Consider the following 20,011-nt stretch of genomic DNA (forward strand, 5'->3'; position numbering starts at 1 on the left):
TTTCTAGTATATTAAAATAAGTTGTCATATTTGCAACATCTGTTTATAGCCCTGTAATAAATTTGTGTTTCTAAAAGGCTAAAATATACATTGCCATAAATAATATTAGTAATTTATTCTGCGGAATGATGGTACCTACTTCCCTTCACGATGCTTGTTTATTGTCTACTCAGTAAATCTTCCAGATTGCATTTTATCATTCCCTTATCAAGATGGAAGCAAAAGATTCAGATCTCAGTAAAGGCTTGCTGATTGGTTTAAAGAAAGATGGTTGTCACTGGGTACCTTTCCAGACACTATACTGTGGCTCCAGACAGTCATCTGGTACTATCACTTTGTCTCAACTATAAATCACAGTTCTCTAATGGCCAAGGCTGACACCTTGACATTTTCAAGAAGAGTAAAAGACCTGATTTGAATGGAAATCAATTTCATTTCACAAATCTCAGGTCACAACTTCAAGCCTTTTCTTGTGTCTTCCGATCCTTCTCATCAGAGAATCATTTACATTTTATATCATGGCTTCTTCTAGCTATGAAATCTTATTCTAACTTTAGTCCTCATTCTTAACATTGTAAAATTGCTACTTGGAGTTGTATGTGAGGAAAATATCACTAGTTAAGTTAGAATTTATTTTAGCTATGATACATTGATGGTTTGAAAGTGATAAAAGCATCATTTTCTTTTCAGGTTTGTAAAACTTTTGTTCAATATTATATGCATTTAAAAATACAGAGTGCATACACTCATATGATTTGTATACATAATAAAAATTGATATCAATAATTGAATGATTTCAAGGTTTATTTTAGCAATTCTGAAGACTGAAATTCTCAAAAATTAGACTTTGTATTTTTATGATCCTACACATTAATAAAAATATTTTTACTATTAAATTTTAACGCTTCTAGAGTCAATAGTGAATAACAAGTATTTAATTATATTTGAGCAGGAATTAAACAACTGCAGCAGCTTTTTGGATCATTCAACACAGGTGAAAAAGCTCCATACTTAACTAATGTGAAGAAGTTCCTTTTGGGGCTTTTTAGAATATTTAAAATTTTTAATTTACTCTATCATTACTTCTACTTTTCAGGGACCACTAGTATGAATTTGAAAATACAGAGGAGAAGAAACTTCTATATTCTTAGTATTTTTCCCACCCTTCCCTTCCATGTCCACAAACACACTCCCCACCCCCATTCTTAGTATTTTTATTTGATCCCTCTCCAAAAGTGATGTCAACTCAACTCACTTCAGTCTAGATCTCCTAAGCACAGTATTAATGGGGAATTTGACCATCTTGTGTCTGTTTTCATCCAGTCTGGAATGACTACCAGAATGTACAGTAGTTATTTTTCTTCACCTTTGTTATTAGCTCTCAATTTTCTCTCAGATCATGTTCCTTTATTACTACACTGTTTTTAGAAAATTCAAGGAACAAGTGGAATTATGGTCAGTTATAGGCAGGGTATTCCTATTCCTTAACATTTTATCCATCCATATACACATACACCTCATAATATACAAAAAAACCATAATTTTCTGATAGGTTAAGAAAGTTTGATTAGAACATTTTCTATTTAAGATAGTAGTAGTAGCAGCAGCTGCCTTGAGCTGCTCTACTACTTGAGCCACAGCTCCACTTCTGGCTTTTTTTGGTGCTTACTTGGAAATAAGCATCACAGACTTTCCTTCACAGGTTGGCTCCAAACCCAGGATCCTTAGATCTCAGTCTCCCAAGTAGCTAGGATTAATTAACAGGTGTGAACCACTGACACCAGGCAAGATACTATATTCTTATAATAATTGAAGAAAACGATTGCCCTCAAACTATGACAGACCCACAAAGTAGATATAAGCAGGTTTTGGAATTACAGAAGAAGCTTTAGTCATAAACCAAGGGAAAAAATCCACAAGGAGACTATAATTAACTCTTTCTTTAAAGAGAAGTCAGGTAAAACGTTTCCCCTGAGATGGAAATGCTGATGCTTCAATGGGAAAACTCAGCATGTACAAAGTGCAGGATCAGAAGGGTTAAGCTTATGCTTTCTTTTGATATTTGCGGAATTTTGTTGAAAAGATAGTTCATTAGTTGGTAAGTTAAAAGATAGGTACCAATTGAAAGGTAGGCCTTAGAAAGGACAAGGCAAAGTTGAGCAAAATGTAACAACTCGAAAGGAGTGAGAAATGAAGAGGAGAGAAGGGGAGAAAGGCAGTTAAGAATTCAATGTAAGCTGGGCGCTGGTGGCTCATGCCTATAATCCTAGCTACTCAGGAGGCTGAGATCTGAGGATCTCTGTTCAGAGCCAGCCTGGGCAAGAAAGTCTGTGAGACTCTTCTCTCCAATTAACCACCAGAGACCTAGAAGTGGTGCTGTGGCTCAAGTGATAGGGCACTCACCTTGAGCTGAAGAGCTGAGGGGCAAGCACCCAGGCTCAGAGTTCAAGCCCCACAACCGATAAAAAAACAACAAAAAAAGAATCCACTCTAAGATCCTACACAATTAAAAAGATGAGGGAAGGGATGGTAGGAAAGAGATGGGTAAAATTTTGAAAGGGGTGACATTGACAAAGATATAAACTGCTTTGTTAAATGGCAACTCCTTTGAACAACTTGTTAAAAGATAAACTGAGATGACTTAGTGAAAGGGTCACAAATGTTCACAGAGGCTTTCTGGGTGATCCTGCCCATTGTATGTTCTGATAGACCGGAAGTCTTTAAATATTTAGGTGTGGATGCAAGATTCTAAGAGGTAAGATTCCTCTGTTTTCAGTCAGTGTAGCTTAAGACTCCTTAACTCCAGACAATGTATTACATCTACTGAGAACGCTTGAAAAGCTTCCTCATCATCCAGTGTGTTTAGGTTAGAGATCATTGAGGTATAATTTATAAAATTGACTGGATAACTTCTGGACACTTCCATTAGCTAAGTAGAGAATGCTGAAATAAGAGGGTGTAAGGGATTACTAGGCATGTTTAAAAACGATTGTAACCATACAAGAAATAATTGGGAATATAACAATAAATGTATAACTTAAGTTCTGAATTTGTGTGGTTGCATATTTCAATAAAATTAAAAATTTGAGTGGATAACATTTTGGCAAGGAGAGAGGTGATCCAATAGTGTTGGAAAGATGCTCAAAAGAAGATCAGATCTTTACTAAATTAAGAAGCACAAGGGCTGATAGTATCAAAGGAATAAGATAAATGGAAGAAATCTCATGAATGTACAACTGAGAAATTTTGATGACTGAGTAGACCACATAAAAATGCAATTGTGACAAGGAATTGAAGAAGAGAAAGTGATAAAGTTTTTCTATATTATGGAGACTATAAGAGTGGGAATTATTATGTTCCTTCTATGAGCCAGCATCATCTCTTCTTGGCCTTTTATATCAATCAACAGAAGTTTGTTATCATCATAATACTGTAATTTAAATCTGAGACCTTCCCCCAAAGTCTCAAATTCGAAAGACATGGTCTTCAGCTCAGTGCCATTAGGATGTGATGAAACCTTTAAGAGACATAGCCTAATGGAAGGTCTCGAGGTTACTGGAGACATTGCCATTAGAAGGGGTAGTAATTCCCCAGCTCCTTCCTCTCCCTCATTCTTTTGTGTCCTCCTGGCATGGCATAACAGCTGAGCTCTGCCAAGCACTGATGTGGCACTTTCGCCAGAGACACAAAAGCAACAAGAGCAATGATTATGGACAAAACCTCCAAAATTGTAAGCCAAAATAAACTCTGCTTTTTATAAATTGATGATTTTGTTTTTCATTTTTTAAAGTTAGGGACTATAGTATGACTGTGACCCTATAGAAAAACATCAGATCGTATCAAAAAACTGAGAGGTGATTTCATAGCTTTAAAATCCTTCTGCTAGTAGAAATATACTTGGTCTCAGCTGAAGTTGGGAATCTGAGCTTGTATCTTGTTGCTCTGTTTGAATGATCTCCATTTCCAAAATAACCTCAAAATAACCATTGGATCTTCAACTTGTTGTCTACTTTCAGTCAATAGGAATAAGAAGAGAAAACCAATGCACTTCAATTTCCTTTGAAAAGAAAATACGTGGAATTTGCATTAACACCATCTACTATATGTTTAAATGTTATTCACAGACAAGTGTGGGATAGGTGTGCATTAGGATGCATACTTTATTCTGGGTAGTCATTCATCCAATAAAAATAACAACAACAACAACAACAAACAGGATAAGGGGGATGAATAGGTATTACAGAAAAATTAATCTAATGAACACTAATGACCTGGAAGCATTGAATAATCAGTGAAGTAGAAGTAGGATATGGGGATATTTTGTCCTTGTCATTTGCTTACATAATATATTCTGTTTGGAAATAGGAGCACATTATTTACAACATTATTTTATAATGTATCAATATATCTTATTTTAAACTCTTAGTGCACAATGGTAACAAATATTAGCCTTAATTTTTTTAATTCAGATAAGTGGAAAAGCAAAAGCAGTTATTAATTTTAAAGGTCCCAAGAAAAAATCCTGTTGTCATACAGTGTGAACTTATGTTTACTTCTGTCAGTACATAAGCATTTCATTTAATTTGTTATTTTATGGGTAAATACTAAACAAATACTTTTACAACTATATTAACATATGCTAGTCATGTTATTGTATTACTGTATCTTTTATTTAGCAATCTGGCTCACAGGTGTAAATATTCCATTCTTAAATAATATAAAGAGTACTCTGATAAATATACTCATATTTAATTAAATGATTTTTGTGAAGTATTACTTGAGACATAATAATGACTTGAATGAAGATAACTGAAGTGGAAAGAGAAAGATCAGGATGGACAACAGAGAGATTTAGACCATAGAATTGACTGAGCCAAGTGACTTCTCTGAGTAATTTAAACTGTTATCATCTCCTTAAATTATACTTTTTACTTTACTTTGTTAATTTCATTAATGGCATCTATTGTTTCAGTGAAAGGAAATGAACAATTAAGGTAAAAATAAAATCAAGATAAAACTATCCATTAGATTATTTTTTTAATTTATATCAAATATAATGAATTCAAAAAAAACCCAGCTCTGATTGGGAAGAAACAAGTTCTTGAAAAGGAAATGATTTTGCCTTTAATTTCTAAAGTTCATGGCTAGAAATATTCAACTAGAGATGTGGATCATAGAATTTATATAAGTTTAACCAAACAATAAAGGCTGAGGATATAATAAATTTATATAAGGTTAACCATATCATAGAGGCTAATGATAGGCAGTTGCCTATCATCAGGAAAATTATAAAACTTCTTAGTTGGGGGACAGTGAAGCAAATAGATAAGGACCTTAAATAGAATGGAGACAAGTGATAATAATGAAAACATCTATAGAGTTTCAAAACCTCTAAAACAAGCAAAATGAGATGCCTAAGAACAATAGTATAGAGTTATACTGTTGAGATGAAGTTAATAGAAAGCAGAAATAACAGCCAACTTTAGTTTTTCTTTTTTGAGATCCAGTACTAGAACTTGAAATTATTGCCTAGGTGTGGTCTCTGAGATTTTTTTTTGCTCAAGGGTAGTGCTCTACCACTTTTAAGCCACTGCTTTACTTCTGTACTTTTTTTTATGGTTACTTGGAAATAACAGTTGAACAGACTTTCCTGCCTACTCTTCTTGCTTCAAAGTGAGATTCTTAATTCTCAGCCTACTGAGTAGCTGTGAGCCACCAATGCCCATTAGCAACCAACATTAATGGAGAGGAAGTAGAATATATGTGGGGTGTGTGTGTGTGTGTGTGTGTGTGTGTGTGTGTGTGTGTGTGTGTGTGTGTGTGTGTGTGTGTGTGTGTCTTTTAGTAGAAACTAAAACATCCTATGTTTTAAATGATAGATCAAATAACTATGCTTCTAGATTCCCTTTCCCTTTCCTTTCTTAGTGAGTAAATGAAGACTTTTGAAATTGAGAAATGTCTTCCAAGTAGTGTATCCAAGAGTACTATAGGATTTAATCTCTGTTTGTACTTTTTTTTCGACTACTCTGTCCTTTTGTCTTTATGCAGATAATCAAACTCCTGCTCCTTAACATATAGGCTCCTTTATTTATTCTCAGTCAACAAACACATTAAATACATTCCATCTGGCAAGCAGATTATTTAAAGTCATGTAATTATTTTCACTTATAATTTATTATACTTGATAGTAATTGAATATACAGAATAAAGCATACATATAATCATATACATGCTATATATATATATTCACACATATAAAGCATAAAAACCTTTATACAGAATAAAGCATATGTTTCATACAATTCTCACATATTTTAGAATTCCAAATAGGAATCAACAAAGCACACTCGCATGAACCATCTCACATACAGAACACTCACACACATAGCTACATATATAGAACATATTGACTAAAATACTAAAGAGATTGTGAGATGAAACAGTGGGAAAAGATGGTACTGTGTACTTGTCACATATATCTTCAAAATCATAGACTAACATTGTGAGAAAATAGCATGATTTCTTTGTTGGTGCTTCTAATATCCTCTCTGGGAATTCAAATGGAATGGAGAATTCAGTGAAATTTGGTGTTTTGCATCATTACTAAGCTCTCATATCTGCAAGCTAATCATGTGTGATAAGGCTGAAATGTAACAAGCATTTGAATCAATAGTTCATGCAGATGCTTTTCTGGTAAAATTGCTTCATTTTCTTTCCTAACTCATTAATTCACATGAGTGGAATGATTAAGAAAAAATACTTATATTAGGAGTAACAAGATCCAAATAGTGTATTAGACTTTATTGTTTTAGTTGGCATCTTTGCAAGCCTTTTAGTAATCAGATCTCAGAAACATCTGTCTTAGAAAGGACTTCCATTTACTTGAAAAGGAATTACATTAGGGTTATGAATGGAGGTTAGGTTACTTCTACCTGGAAATTAATCAGAAAATTCATTTGGCCATGTAGTGTTGCTTTTCTATGTCCTCATCCTTTATACAAACCTTTATCTTTTAATCCTAAAACTCCCTTTTATTTACCATGGTAGCTTAATGGAACTTGAGCTCAGATTTCCAGAGTTACAAATTCTATTTTCAATGTATAATATACAAGGCAGGATAAGGTATTTTCTCAAAGATGTGACATCTTTAAGAAAATCTATAGAGAGCATAAATGACTCTAATGTATTGACAAATTTTAGCTTCCCTCTTAAGAAACCTACTTTCCATTTTGTGCTTTTTCATTTGTATTACCACAGTTATTCATGGAGATGAAAAAAATTCATCTCTGTATTTCTTTCCCTCTTTATTCAAAACTGATGTGTTTATTAGCTACCGAATCTATATATTTGTACATAGATATCTAAGGGATTCCATTTTGGTACTACAACGGGATAGCAACCTTCAGTGACAACATCATGTGTTACATGTGTCTTATTACATCATTAATGACATGTTAAAATTGTCAAATATGCTGAAATCCAATAATTGTAGCTGACAACCCTTAGCGTGATTTGTCTCCACTGGGAATGATTTTTTTTAAATAAAGGAATGTGCTTCTGAATTCTTCCTCTAAGTGCAAATTATTTTACAGCAAACTCTTGTTTCTTTGTCTGCTAATACTTTTACTGAGATGCTATTTGTACTGTACAATTTTATGTGCATTAAACCCTATCAATTCCAAAATTCAGAAATCCATTGTCCTTCCAGAAATAACTACTACATAGGTGAACTGACAAGAAGAAAAATACCAGCCGGGCAAGGCTTACCTCTCTCTAATGTTTGGTTCTTTTCTTCTCAGTATCCCAGGAATTTTTTTCACTTGAAATTTTAGGAAAGCTTCACAAGGGGGGGGGACTTTTTCTCTTCTCATAAGCTCAACTCCTAATCTGTGGAAAAGCAAACATTATTGCAACAATTCTCTAAAGTTTTCTCTTGAAAAAAAATCTTAGCTTTTGGAAATCAGACAGAAATATGAGTTGCAGGGAATTTTATGGATAAAACTAACTCATTACCGTGATGTGCTATTCTAGAATCTTCTTTGTCCTATTTTATCTGTATTTGAGGATGTTGTGTAGGAGGAGAGAGTGAAAAGTTAGATATTTTTTGTCCAAAATTTAATCCTTCTCTATCTGTGAACAAGTGGATCACTTTTAGGCCTAGAGAGTATCATAATTGTCTTTTTCTTTTTGGTAATTGTAGCAGATATGAAGGTGGATAGACAATGGTAGCCATGTGTGGAATTACTTGGATTTCTAGACAAGCCCACTTGTCTGAGATCAAACAGCTACAGCATATTTAGGGTTACAGTCTCCTTCCCTTCCTCCTTATTCTCAACCGCAGTGGAGCTTTTTCCAAAGTTGCCATGGTAACACTATATCTGGCTGCTGGCTCTGTCGTAAGTTATTGAACTGAGACTGGCTTTTGGTTTAGCAGATAATTAGGTTCTGTCTCACAGGTTCATTTTCCTGTGACTGGGACGTGAATATGACCTACAGCTGGCCTCAATTTCAGTGTCACAGACAAAACTTTAACCCTTCCAAGCTCCCTCTGCACACTTCTAAACCTAGCTTCGGAGGTAAAGGGAATCCAACACAGCTCACGCATACCATAAAAAAATCAAAGTTGAACACATTGGGCATTTTCAAAATTTAAAAAATATGTCAACAATATGATAAATATGTACATATTTTATATAAAATAGACAAAACTGTTTCTAGCTATCATTACTTCTCTATTCCATTAATAATTTTAAAGACACACTGATGTGTCTGCTTTTAAAATTGGAACCTACAAGTATTTAAATTCCAAAAAGTCTATTACTTACAATGTCAGGGCTTCATGGTCCTGAAACCTGTCTGCCACTCACCTCTGTCCCCCTCTCTCCTTGTATCATGTATTGCAAATTACAGCTGATACTGAAAAGGTTGCCTTGGAGTCACAGGCAGATTCCTGTGACAGAGAGAACCACCGTTTACTCTTCTAAAATGCCAAAATGTTCACTCACTCAAATCCTTGAACCTTACTGGCTTGGAAATTAGCTACTCTTGCAGATAGTATTTGGAAAATGTCTTTGTGTAGAACAAAGGGGAATAAAAGCACAATTTTGTGAATGAATATAGAAATTACAGTGTTCAAGAAAACACAGAGAACTGTGAGGTATGTGAAAGAAGGTGTCTTTATATCCCAAGTGATAGAAAAAAACAGGACATTTGACAATTTTAGCTAATGTTGCCTCGACCCTTACATAAATGTATAAAGTACCAGGAAGGCAATGAGTAATCCAAAACACATGAAATTCTTTGTCTTAATCAGAGGATCCTCTGTGTTCATACCAATAGGTAAATTTTATATGAGAAATTAGAGTATTCAACATTTATCCACTGGAGTGTGTGCATGTGGCTCATAGATCACACTATTTTAACCTAGTCCTTCTATTCATAAACTTCAAAGGAGAAGAATTTGTCAATGGCAACAGCTTCAGCTGCTCTGAGCAGCCATGGGGCAAGAGAACATGAGTGAATGGAACTCTGTGAACAGGGCTGAGGTGAGAGGTAGGAGAGGGAAGTTGCACATTATTTTCCAGTTAGTTAGGATGCTTTTAATCTGTCATGTCACGAACAGGGCATGTGGGGTTCTCTTACTAATGATTGATAAATGTTGATGCATGTATGAATTCTTCCCCATTCTCTCTAACGTGCAAGAACAACCAAGATAGCCTTTGATTATAGAGAGCACTTAGGAAATCTATGTACACTCTCATTCTCAATTCAAGAAACCCCTTAGTTCTACACAAAGATTATCTTGTGCCTGCATTACTGCAGTGCCCTGCAACTGGTCTTGTCGCCTTGATTAGCACTGTGGTCTCTATTGCAAAGAGGTTAAGAGGGTGCTATTCTAAACCTCCTTACAACTTCCCCGTGGTTTTTCAACACAGTATTTCATGCCCTGATAGGACCTTGCCTTTTCCTACCTTGTTCACAACCCCCGTCTCTCCCCTCTCCCCTACTCACTCTACCTTTTCTCAACCTCTACCTCTTCTCAATCTAAGCATACGTTCACTCTAGAATCTTAGTGCTTGCTCTTCCTTCCACCAGGAACACATGGCTTACTGATTTTCTTCCTTCTCATCTCTCTTCTCAAATGTCATCTCCTTAGACATACATCTTTAAAAAAGTATATACTCCACTGTCCAACATCTTTTCTACTTTGTTTGTTTCTCGGTGCTTATCACTTCTTGATATTATATTAAATGAAAAGCAAAAATGTATATGAATTTCCATTAAAATATAAACTGTGTTTGAACAAGAGCTTTGATTGTCATGAGAATCTCTCTAGTGTCTAGAACCTATGACACTGGACCCAAGTACACCTTTAATAAGTATTTGAATAAGTAAATGTATGCATAATTGAATGTTGAGGTTCAGGAAAGTGTCTTGTTTGAGAAAACAAGATGCAAATGTTTACATCATGGATAAATGTTTACATCATGGATAAACTCTTTCTCTACAAAATGGAATTACATAAGCATATCTAGATATCACTTAAAGACAAGTTTCTACAGGTCTTTCCATCAAATGGAAGTAAGAAAAAGAAATCCAGCTTATTCACATCGTACATTTGCATGAGTTAAAAACTCTAAAGATAAGCATTATTTATATACAAAGCAGTATAACCTAGCCATTCCTGGAAACCTTTTCCTGAAAAGAATCAGATAGTGAATATTGTTGCTATCCACAGTCTGTGCTGTGAGTACTCAGCACTTTGTTTGAAGTCACAAAGCAGTCATAGACCACATATAAGCAAATGAGCCTGGCTATATTCCAAGAAAATGTTAGGTATAAAAACCAGAATTAGACGAGCTATAGTTTGCTGACCCCAAATCCTCCCACTGTTAAGAGAGATAATACCCAAATGATCATGGTTCCCTCATCTGTTTTTTTTTTCAGGAATGAAAGTCATTGGGGAAGGCTGGAGGATGGAACGTATTAACTCCCATGTGAGTGGCAGGGGAAGCAGTTTCTTTCTGTCCCCCCTACTCACTTAATATTAGTCAGTTTCTCATTTTAAATTCCTTTCCAGTAGCACAAAATAGGGCAGGTCAGTCATTTCCAAGGACAAAATTGCTTCTTGATGAATGAATAAAGGATGTATATGGAAAGGTGTTGGCAAATATCATACAACGGCTATATAGGGGGAAGAAAAGGGCAATCATTGACATCTCTAGGATAAATTGGCCATGACCATTTTAGACAACTAGTATGATGTCATGTAATGTTGAGTTGGGAAAGAAAAGAGTCTCCTGAGTTAAAAATAAGCTGACTCTGGTCCACCCCTGGATATGTTAACTAGAAGAAAGAATGGTAGGTTTGATGAGGTTAACTGTCTGGATAGCCTTTCACAATGTCAATAAATACAGAGAAAGTATGAAAATGCATTGCTGTAGATAACATTTGTATAAAATATATACTTGGTAACTGGTAGCTATTATCTTCTTGGTTATTGCAAGCATTAAAATTAAATGTTTAGCTACAGACTCAATCCAATTTTAGTATGTCTGTTAATAAGAACTCAACATCATTGAAATGAAGATAAAAGAATTTTATATGTTATTCACAGTTCTGCCCAGCTCAAGGTTAAGATAGCAATAAAATACTCCAAGCAGAATAAAAAAAGTCACCACTTGACTACAGCTCTTCATAACACTTCACTAGGGTCAAGCTGTGTTATTTTCTCTCGGTGTTAAGCAGAATGCATCTTAGGGGCAGAGTTCAACTATTGATTGAAGAATGGTTCACATCAACTATAATCCAAACAAATACACTCCAATGAGTTCAAGATCCAGAATGGGCCAACAAAGGGCAATAGTTTCACTCAAGTCTCTAGGCAAACATTCAGGTTGAATTAGTTACATGTATGGCTCTCATATTGTGTGCCCACATAGAATTCCCTTCCAGCCCAGTAATTCCACACTGGTGAAATGTTGGACAAAATACTAATTTGAATAACCAAATTCCAATGGACTCTGATCTGACAGAAAACAAATATATATCTAGATATATGCAATCGAAATTAATATGAAATGTTGTTCTCCCAGTTAATATGCTGTTTTAAATATTACCAGGGAGCAGGGCTAAGGGGAAAGTGGTAGGCAATGAAGATAGGAAGGGAGGAAATTAAGAAATGTATAAATAGGGTGGGGCCGAGGGGAGAAGAATAGAAGAGTAAAGCAGGGAAGTGTATATAGCATGGACCTGAGAAATACAAGGAAAGGGTTGGGCCAAGTGGGGGAAGATGTTGAAGTGGTGACACAGATCAAAATGCATTGTACACGTCAACTGTTCAAAAGCAGTAAATCAATAAATGCATAACCTAAATCAATAAATGAATAACCTAAAATTATGATCAGTAAACTAAGAAGTGAGTTGGGGGGGGGTGGATGAGAATTCTTTTTAATTTAACTTTTATTGTAAGGGTAATGTATAGAGGGGTTATGTTATATACACTACATAAGTTACATAAGGTATATTATCTTATGTGTACATTGTTTTTGAACAGTGTTACCCCTCCCTCATTTTCTCCCACTGCCCTCCCACTCCCTTCCCCCCAAGTGGTAAAGTTCATTTCCAACATAGTGTCTGGTGAGTATCACTGCTGAATTGGTTCACACTTTGTCCCACTGATTCTGTGAGTCCCCTTCCTGTCCCCAAATCTGAAAAACTTATATACTAGATAAAGGGTGCAAAAAAAAAAACAATGACAACAGAGAATAAACCAAAGGATTAAAAAAAGAACTGCAAACAGTACAATAAAAACATCTTGTTTTATCGAACACTTAAGAGGTATTATATTCATAAACTGCTTTGGTGAATGACAACTCTTTTATACAACTACTTCAAGATAATAAAAATATTCAAAAAAGGAAATGTAAGGGAAGGAATAGGTAGAAGGGGATGAGATTGTTAAAGGAGTGACAGATCCAGATGCATTTATTTATATACTGCTTCAATAAATGGTATCTCTTCCTGTACAACTACTTAAAGGTTATCTAGAAAATACTACCAATGTGATTTTTTAACTATCCTCTAATCTCCTTCATCCATTTCATTTAAACTATAAAGCTTTTGCACCCGTGTAAAAGGTATAACCAAGTCTTATCTGTCAACTAAAGTAAGGGGACTATTTCTTTATAGCTTATTTCTAATATTAATGCAATTAACCTAACACATTGGGTTTTATAGCATTTGTACAGTTCCACTTCCTATGTCCTCTGTTCTAGAAGATACATTTTGATGGTGGTATAGTAAGTCAAACCCTGTCCATTAGCTCTGCTGTCAATCTATATTCATATGTTAATACATGTTTAGTTCCCCCCCCACACTTTACTATTATCAATAATATTATATATATTTTTTAAATTTTTATTTTTATTTTTTGTGAACATACTGTACAGAGGGGTTACAATTACATGGGCAAGATAATGAGTACATTTCTTATCAAGCATTGCAGCCTCCTCCTTTGTTTACCCTTCATATTATCAATAATATTATATTGACGACAGGAGTGATAATACCCCAAATGAAGTACTAGATCCCAATTTTCATCACTTTGGAAAATTAGCAGAAAGTCTGATTGGTGGATCTTATGCTAGGTTTACTTAAACCTCAGGAAGGAAGCTGCATACTGTATTCTATACCAGCTGCATCATTTTTCATGGCCAGTGAAGGCATGGTGTAACATTTCCATGTCTTCATCAACACTGTTTCCTTTTGTTTTGAGAGTCATCATCTTTACAGTTGTGAGGTGACATTTTATTGTGACTTTGACTTACATTTTCCTGTCACTGAACATAGCATCATTCATAAACCTGTTGACTATTTTTATGTCTTTGAGAAAACATCCATTCAGGGATCTGATGTCATTTCTCCGTTGTGTTGTCTTATTGAATTGTTTGAGTTCCTTATACTCTTTAGTGGTTAATACCTTGTCACAGAAGACTCATTTTTCTAATTTTACATTTCCTAATACATAAGATCTATGAAAAATAACTCTCTTAAGGTGTTTTGTGATAATACTGATAGAAAACTTACTGAAATGTGTGGATTTTAATTTATAGGAAGAAACAGGTTACACAATATGGCATTAGTACAGCTAAAATCACAAGACTTTTACTGAAGCATGTTGAATTCAGTTGAGTAGAAATAAATGGCATTTACTTTAAAAGCTTTGGAAGGTAGATTTCAGTAAATGTTTGATGTGATGGCATTTAGTGGCAATTATAGCAAGAAAAAAGTTTTATGAAATGAATTTCCTTTTGAATATGCAAGTAAATATATTTTGCATTAAATTCAATTGTTATCAAGAGTGTAGTTTCAGTTTTTGTGTGAAAATTTCACAGTAAAATAATCCTGTATGAATCATTTAAAAAAGTTTTTCTCTAATTTGATTGATTTGTAACAGAAGACCAATTCTCCTGGTACATTATTGAAATTCTCTGTAAGCAATTTCACCATTTTTTTCAGAAGAAAGTCTAATCTTCTATGACTATTAGAATATTTGAATGTACACATTTCTTAGCTTTTCCCCTAGTAATGTCACACATTTGTATAGGATGTTGTCAATGATCCACAGCTTGAAATATTCTTTCCTACAGCACTCTTTCATTTCTTTTCTTTTTTTAGGAAATAGGGAGCCAACCCAGAGCCTTATACATGCTAGGAAGTACCACTTCTCCATTTCTGTTTTCTGTTTTTCTCTTTTTTGTAAGCACATATTCGGCTAATTGAATCAAAATATGAGTAAGTTGGGTTTTTGTTTGTTTGCTTTGGCCAGACTTGGTTTTGAACTGACATCTATGCACTTGTTAGAGAAATACCTTTCACACTGAGCCACATCTCCAGCTCTGATGGTTGCTGGTTATTTTTTGAGAGAAATTCTCACTTCCTCCTGCAGAGGCTCCTGGGTGTGACCCACCTACGTTAGGCTTCCTGGTAACTAGGATCACAGCATGTGCCACTGAATCCAGCTCTTTCTTCAGAAGAGGTCTCTGTAACACTTTTCTGTCTGCACCGTCTTCAACTTTTGATTCCCAGCAATCTCAGTCTTCCAGGTAGCTAGAATTACAGACATGAGCCATTGTACCCAGCATTCTTAAAGAATATAAAAGCTATATGATATATATGATATAAATAATTTATATATATAAAATGTAAAAGATCCTTGTAACAGCCATGTCTAAAATTTCACCCTATTTAATATATAAGTTGGGTTTGGTTGTTTGCCATTGGGGAGAAAGCGTGATGGTGACCAAATAACGCCAAAATTTTAGGACATAAATGATACTTTGTAAATCAGCCACCAGTCACATGTAGTGAGTGGCTCGTGTCTGTTGTCCCATCTACTTGGGAGTTGGAGATGAGAATGAGAGAAGTTTCAGACCAGACCAAGGCAAAAATTTAGCAAGCCACTATCTCAGTGAATAGGTGGGAAATAATAATATGTGTCTGTAGGCCTAGTTGCTGTGGAAAAAGGATGTGTGTGTGTGTGTGAGAGAGAGAAAGAGAGAGAGAGAGAGAGAGAGACAGACAGACAGACAGACAGACAGACAGACAGACAGAGAAAAAGAAGGAAAGAGAGAAAGAATGTGTGTGTTGGGGGCAGATATGTGGCCCCAAGCTAGTGAATAAGTCCTGGGTTCAAATCAGCACTATGACCCTCCATCCCCCCAAAATTCAGCCATTGTCTCCCTGAGAGTGAACTCCCTTATCAATAGATCTGACAAAAAGAGTATTCTGCTCTCAGAATTATTTTTGTAAGGTAGACAGCAAGCTTAATACTTTGATAAGCAAATAAATGACATCTAATTTTTAGCTCTAATTTTTAGAAGGGTCTTTGTTATAATGAAACAAATCTTATCTCTGGAGCAACACCAAAGATACAACCAATTGGTACTTTGAATATTATAGGTCAATTTCCATGCATTGCTCACCTACAAACCTTTCATTTATTGTGGTATATTATCAAGAATGTCTACTTTATAGTTTTTTCATTGTGTGTGTATAAGGAGGTCAGTCTTTCCAATCATAAGATCTGCCTGAAATTCTTTAGTCCAATGGCAATGAATATGGGCCCCTACTCTAAGTGACAGATAGAATCCACACAATCTTAGTTCTCAAATGAGCTGCAAAACCACATTCAAGTTCATTAGTTTCCTAGAGAGCCTTGTTGACACTTTTTATCCCCACAGTTCCATTTGTGATAGGGATGTGTACAGTAATCACTAGAAGGAAGAATTGCATGATGCAGAGTTTGCATCATGCATCAATAAAGAGGGAGAGAGAGAGAAAGAGAGAGACAGACTTAATTTTACCATGAACCCATTTATATAGTATTATCAGTACTTTCCCTCCACCCTCATGACCTACACTCTCCCAACAGTGATACAATTTCTGCTTTTGGTGTGACACTTTGAGCCTTTAACAATATATGCCGAGAGAGTGTGGGCAATAAAGGAAGCCCACCTAAATAAACTTCAGTCTTCAGTTATATTGGGGTTTTATTATACAAACATGATGAATTGATAGACATGTCAGATTGTCCAAATGACATATCATAAATAACCAGATAATTCCTATCACTTGGGAAAATGTCAGTGTTTAACCAGTTACCTTCCAATAGCCAGGTTCAAAGGTCAAATTCCTTTCTATGCCTTATTATGTGCAGTTTTCTTGGCAAAAATCACCCCCATTTCCTTCCTGTCATGTGAGCTATCATTCAGAATCTCAGCCTAGCTTTCTTTATTGTATTTATTATTTGGGGAGGGCAGCACTGGAGTTTCAACTCCAGGCCTCACTCTTGTCAGGCAGACACTCTTCCACGTCTCTCATTCTATTTGCTTTTATTTTTCAATGAGGTCTCACAAGTTTACCTGCTGGAGCAGGGATGACCACTACTCCCAGCTTCCTGGTTGAGACTGAGTCTTGCTAATTATTGCCTCTGCCAGCCTAAAACTATGATTGCCCTAATTCTTGCCTCCTAAGTCTCTGACATTACAAGCGTAAGCCACTATGCTTGGGCTTCTTTGTTATCATTCTCTGGATAACCTATAATTTATCAGTGTTTTTTTCCTGTAAAAATATGTAACTCCTATTTTTTTTAATCTTCAGAAGCTATCTCTTTATGGAAGTATGGAAACCAGTAGGAAGTGTAAAAGAATGCTTTGCACCTGGGAATCCATTGACATGGAGAGATGATATGGCCACTGGATACTGGAAATACTCGAAAGTCCTTCTAATTGTCCAGTTCCATATAGATACAGTGTTATAAATAATACTCCATATTTTCTAGAGATTAAATAAGATCACATATAAAATCCTTAAGGTATCATAGGAGCTTCATAAATATTTGTTCTTTTCTGAGACAAATATGAAACAGTGTTTGAGAGGTTATCTTAAACAATATTTGTCCTTTAAGTCTTCTAGATTAGATGTACACGTACATTATTCTGAAGAAAGAATTCAATTCAGTTCATCAAATATTGACCCAGTCCCACTGGCTACACATCACTGTAGAAAGGAAAGAGGTAGCTTCTGTCTTACTAGATTGAGTGCATTTTCATAAATATCTTTGACATAACTAGCTTGAATAGCTGCTGAATTTAAGCATATAACTGGTGTGTGTGAGAGAGAAGATAGCATCCCGGGCAGGAGGGGAGAGAAAAAAAGAGGAATTCTCCAATAATGTGTAACTGCTAACTGCTAACCCAGTTTAGCATAGTTTTGATAGTATTTTTGGTGAATAATGAATGCCATTTTTTCATAACTTAGACATTTATTTTATGGAAAGGTGAAGTTATCAATAAGATACAAGTAAATTAACCATACAAAAAATGCATGAGAAAGAAGAGCTCTCTAAATATATGGTAGTATTAAAAAAAACTTGTAGCTAAAAGTGTACTTTTGTATTAAAACTTGCTATTTTTATGGGTATACAAAGTGATGGATTCAGCGTGTCATATAAAATTCAGATGACTTTATTCAGTTTTTAAAATACATCATGCCAGTGTTTTAATTGAAGGGAAATACAGATTTTATTTGCTGCAGTTTGCAAACTCTGAAAACATTAAAACATTTATTAATAGAGAAAACAATTCATTCATCAAATATTCACTGAATGAACTCTATGTGTCAGGAACTATTCCAAGCTCTAAGAAACCCATGTAGATGGGCAGATAACCCCACCCTCTGTGGGAGACTGACAAATAGACAAAGGAAGAAAGACATAGACTAGCAGAGGTACAAGTAAAGTACTATCCAGAACAAGAAACAGTCTAATTAAGTAATAGATAATGTTGAAGAAGGGGACTATTTTTGTGCAAATCAGTTACAGTCACCTAAGCAGAAACAATTCCCAGAGTGAGAGCATGCTAGAGCAACACTGTTCATGAGAATTCCAGCAAGAGCAAGATTCCTGAGGCTTGAATTTTCTAGAAGAAAAGGAATACAGGATGACTTTGTGATGATGAGGGAGGGAGAAGTCCTGGAAGGTTGCTCCATCAACAGGCCTTATGAACTATTGGAAAGACTGGATTATACTGTGTCATCTTTGTTACCCAAGCCAGGCCTTTCCCTTAAGCCTCTCCTTTTATCTGTTGTTTGTGTTACACTAAACGGTTCTATAAAACATGGGAGCTATGAGCATGTATGGCCCTAGAGAAGTTGGGATATGACTAAGTTCAAATGGACAGTGGAAAAGATATTTTAATAATTTTATACTGTTTAATATGTAAAAATGGATTTTTCAGATATATTGGGGTAAGTATGCTAAAATTAAATCCATGTGTATTTTCTTATAATTAGTAGCTTTTAAGGCTAACTTAATTCACATACAGTTGGAAACAACTATACATAGAAGTCACAAATGGTCGTTATTTTATTTTTACTAAATATTGACAGTTATTTGTGTATGCATTTACTCACATGGAATTTTGTTCTAGTATAGGTTTGTGTGCCCAATACCACATCAAAATACAGAAATGTTTCTCCACTGGAAGATTCCTTGAATCGCTCTTTTATAACTGCACCCACCTTCTTCTTGTATCCTGTCCTTCCGCATGCTTAGGAGCCTGAAACTACTACTAGTCTAGTCTTTATTTACAAAATTTTGTTATTTCAACAATGGTAAGCAAATCATACAGTATGATTTTCTCCTTAGCATAATTTCTCTGCAAATTGATCCAGGACAATATAGTTTTCCATGGTATGGATGTACCATGAGTATTTTTCTCAATTTTCACTTATTAAAGAAGACTGAGGTTGGTATCACATTTTGCTATTATAAGAGTTTATGTAGATATTCTTGTGTAGGTTTTCTCTGTGTGTGTGTGTGTGTGTGAGCATATGTTTTCATTTGAGGTAAATGATTAAGGTTTAAGGGTCATAGGGTGATTGTACATTTAGTTTTACTAGAAAATTCTTAACTTTAATGTGCATAATACAAATGTTAAAAATATATGCAAATCCTTATATTTCAGTTGGTGACTGAGTGAGCAAACAAATGAACAAACAAATTGAATGAACAAATTGCCTTTAATGTAAGCATTTATATATGATTAATTTAAGGTATTATTTGATTAAAGTTCTCTTTAATTTTTAATAATTTAAAACAACCTGAAAAGATAAATGAAAAATAATCTAAAGCAACATGGTCTGGAAGATGGCTCTTGTGATAGAGTGCCAGGCTCACAAGCACAAGGCTCTGAGTTCAAACCCCCAATACTGTCAAAAAGAAAATTAACAAAGGAGGAGGATGCAATGCTTGTACGCATTATCCTGCCCATGTAATTGTAGCCCCTCTGTACAGTATGTTCACAAATAAAATTAAATTAAATTAAAAAAAAGAAAATTAAAAAATTCTATAGTAAAAATACTAAAACATGTATAGACTAGAATACTACTGTTTGACTGATGGTTTTGTGTAAGCTCTTCAGTTTAACTGATCATTTCATTTCATCCT

General features: G+C 34.9%; 1 long non-coding RNA gene across 2 annotated transcripts in view; it reads left to right on the forward strand.

Moving 5' to 3' along the window:
- LOC138832451 (uncharacterized) overlaps positions 1–11,199 on the forward strand; it is a 160,907-nt gene extending 149,708 nt beyond the window's left edge. For both annotated transcript variants that reach the window (XR_011373562.1, XR_011373561.1), the window contains one exon: positions 10,948–11,199. This is a non-coding gene — a long non-coding RNA (uncharacterized lncRNA). The remainder of the gene's footprint in view (positions 1–10,947) is intronic.
- Positions 11,200–20,011: the final 8,812 nt, after the last annotated feature.

Source organism: Dipodomys merriami, unplaced genomic scaffold (assembly GCF_024711535.1).
Source record: "Dipodomys merriami isolate MVZ:Mamm:240054 unplaced genomic scaffold, mDipMer1.0.p SCAF_2, whole genome shotgun sequence".
NCBI lineage: Eukaryota > Metazoa > Chordata > Mammalia > Rodentia > Heteromyidae > Dipodomys > Dipodomys merriami.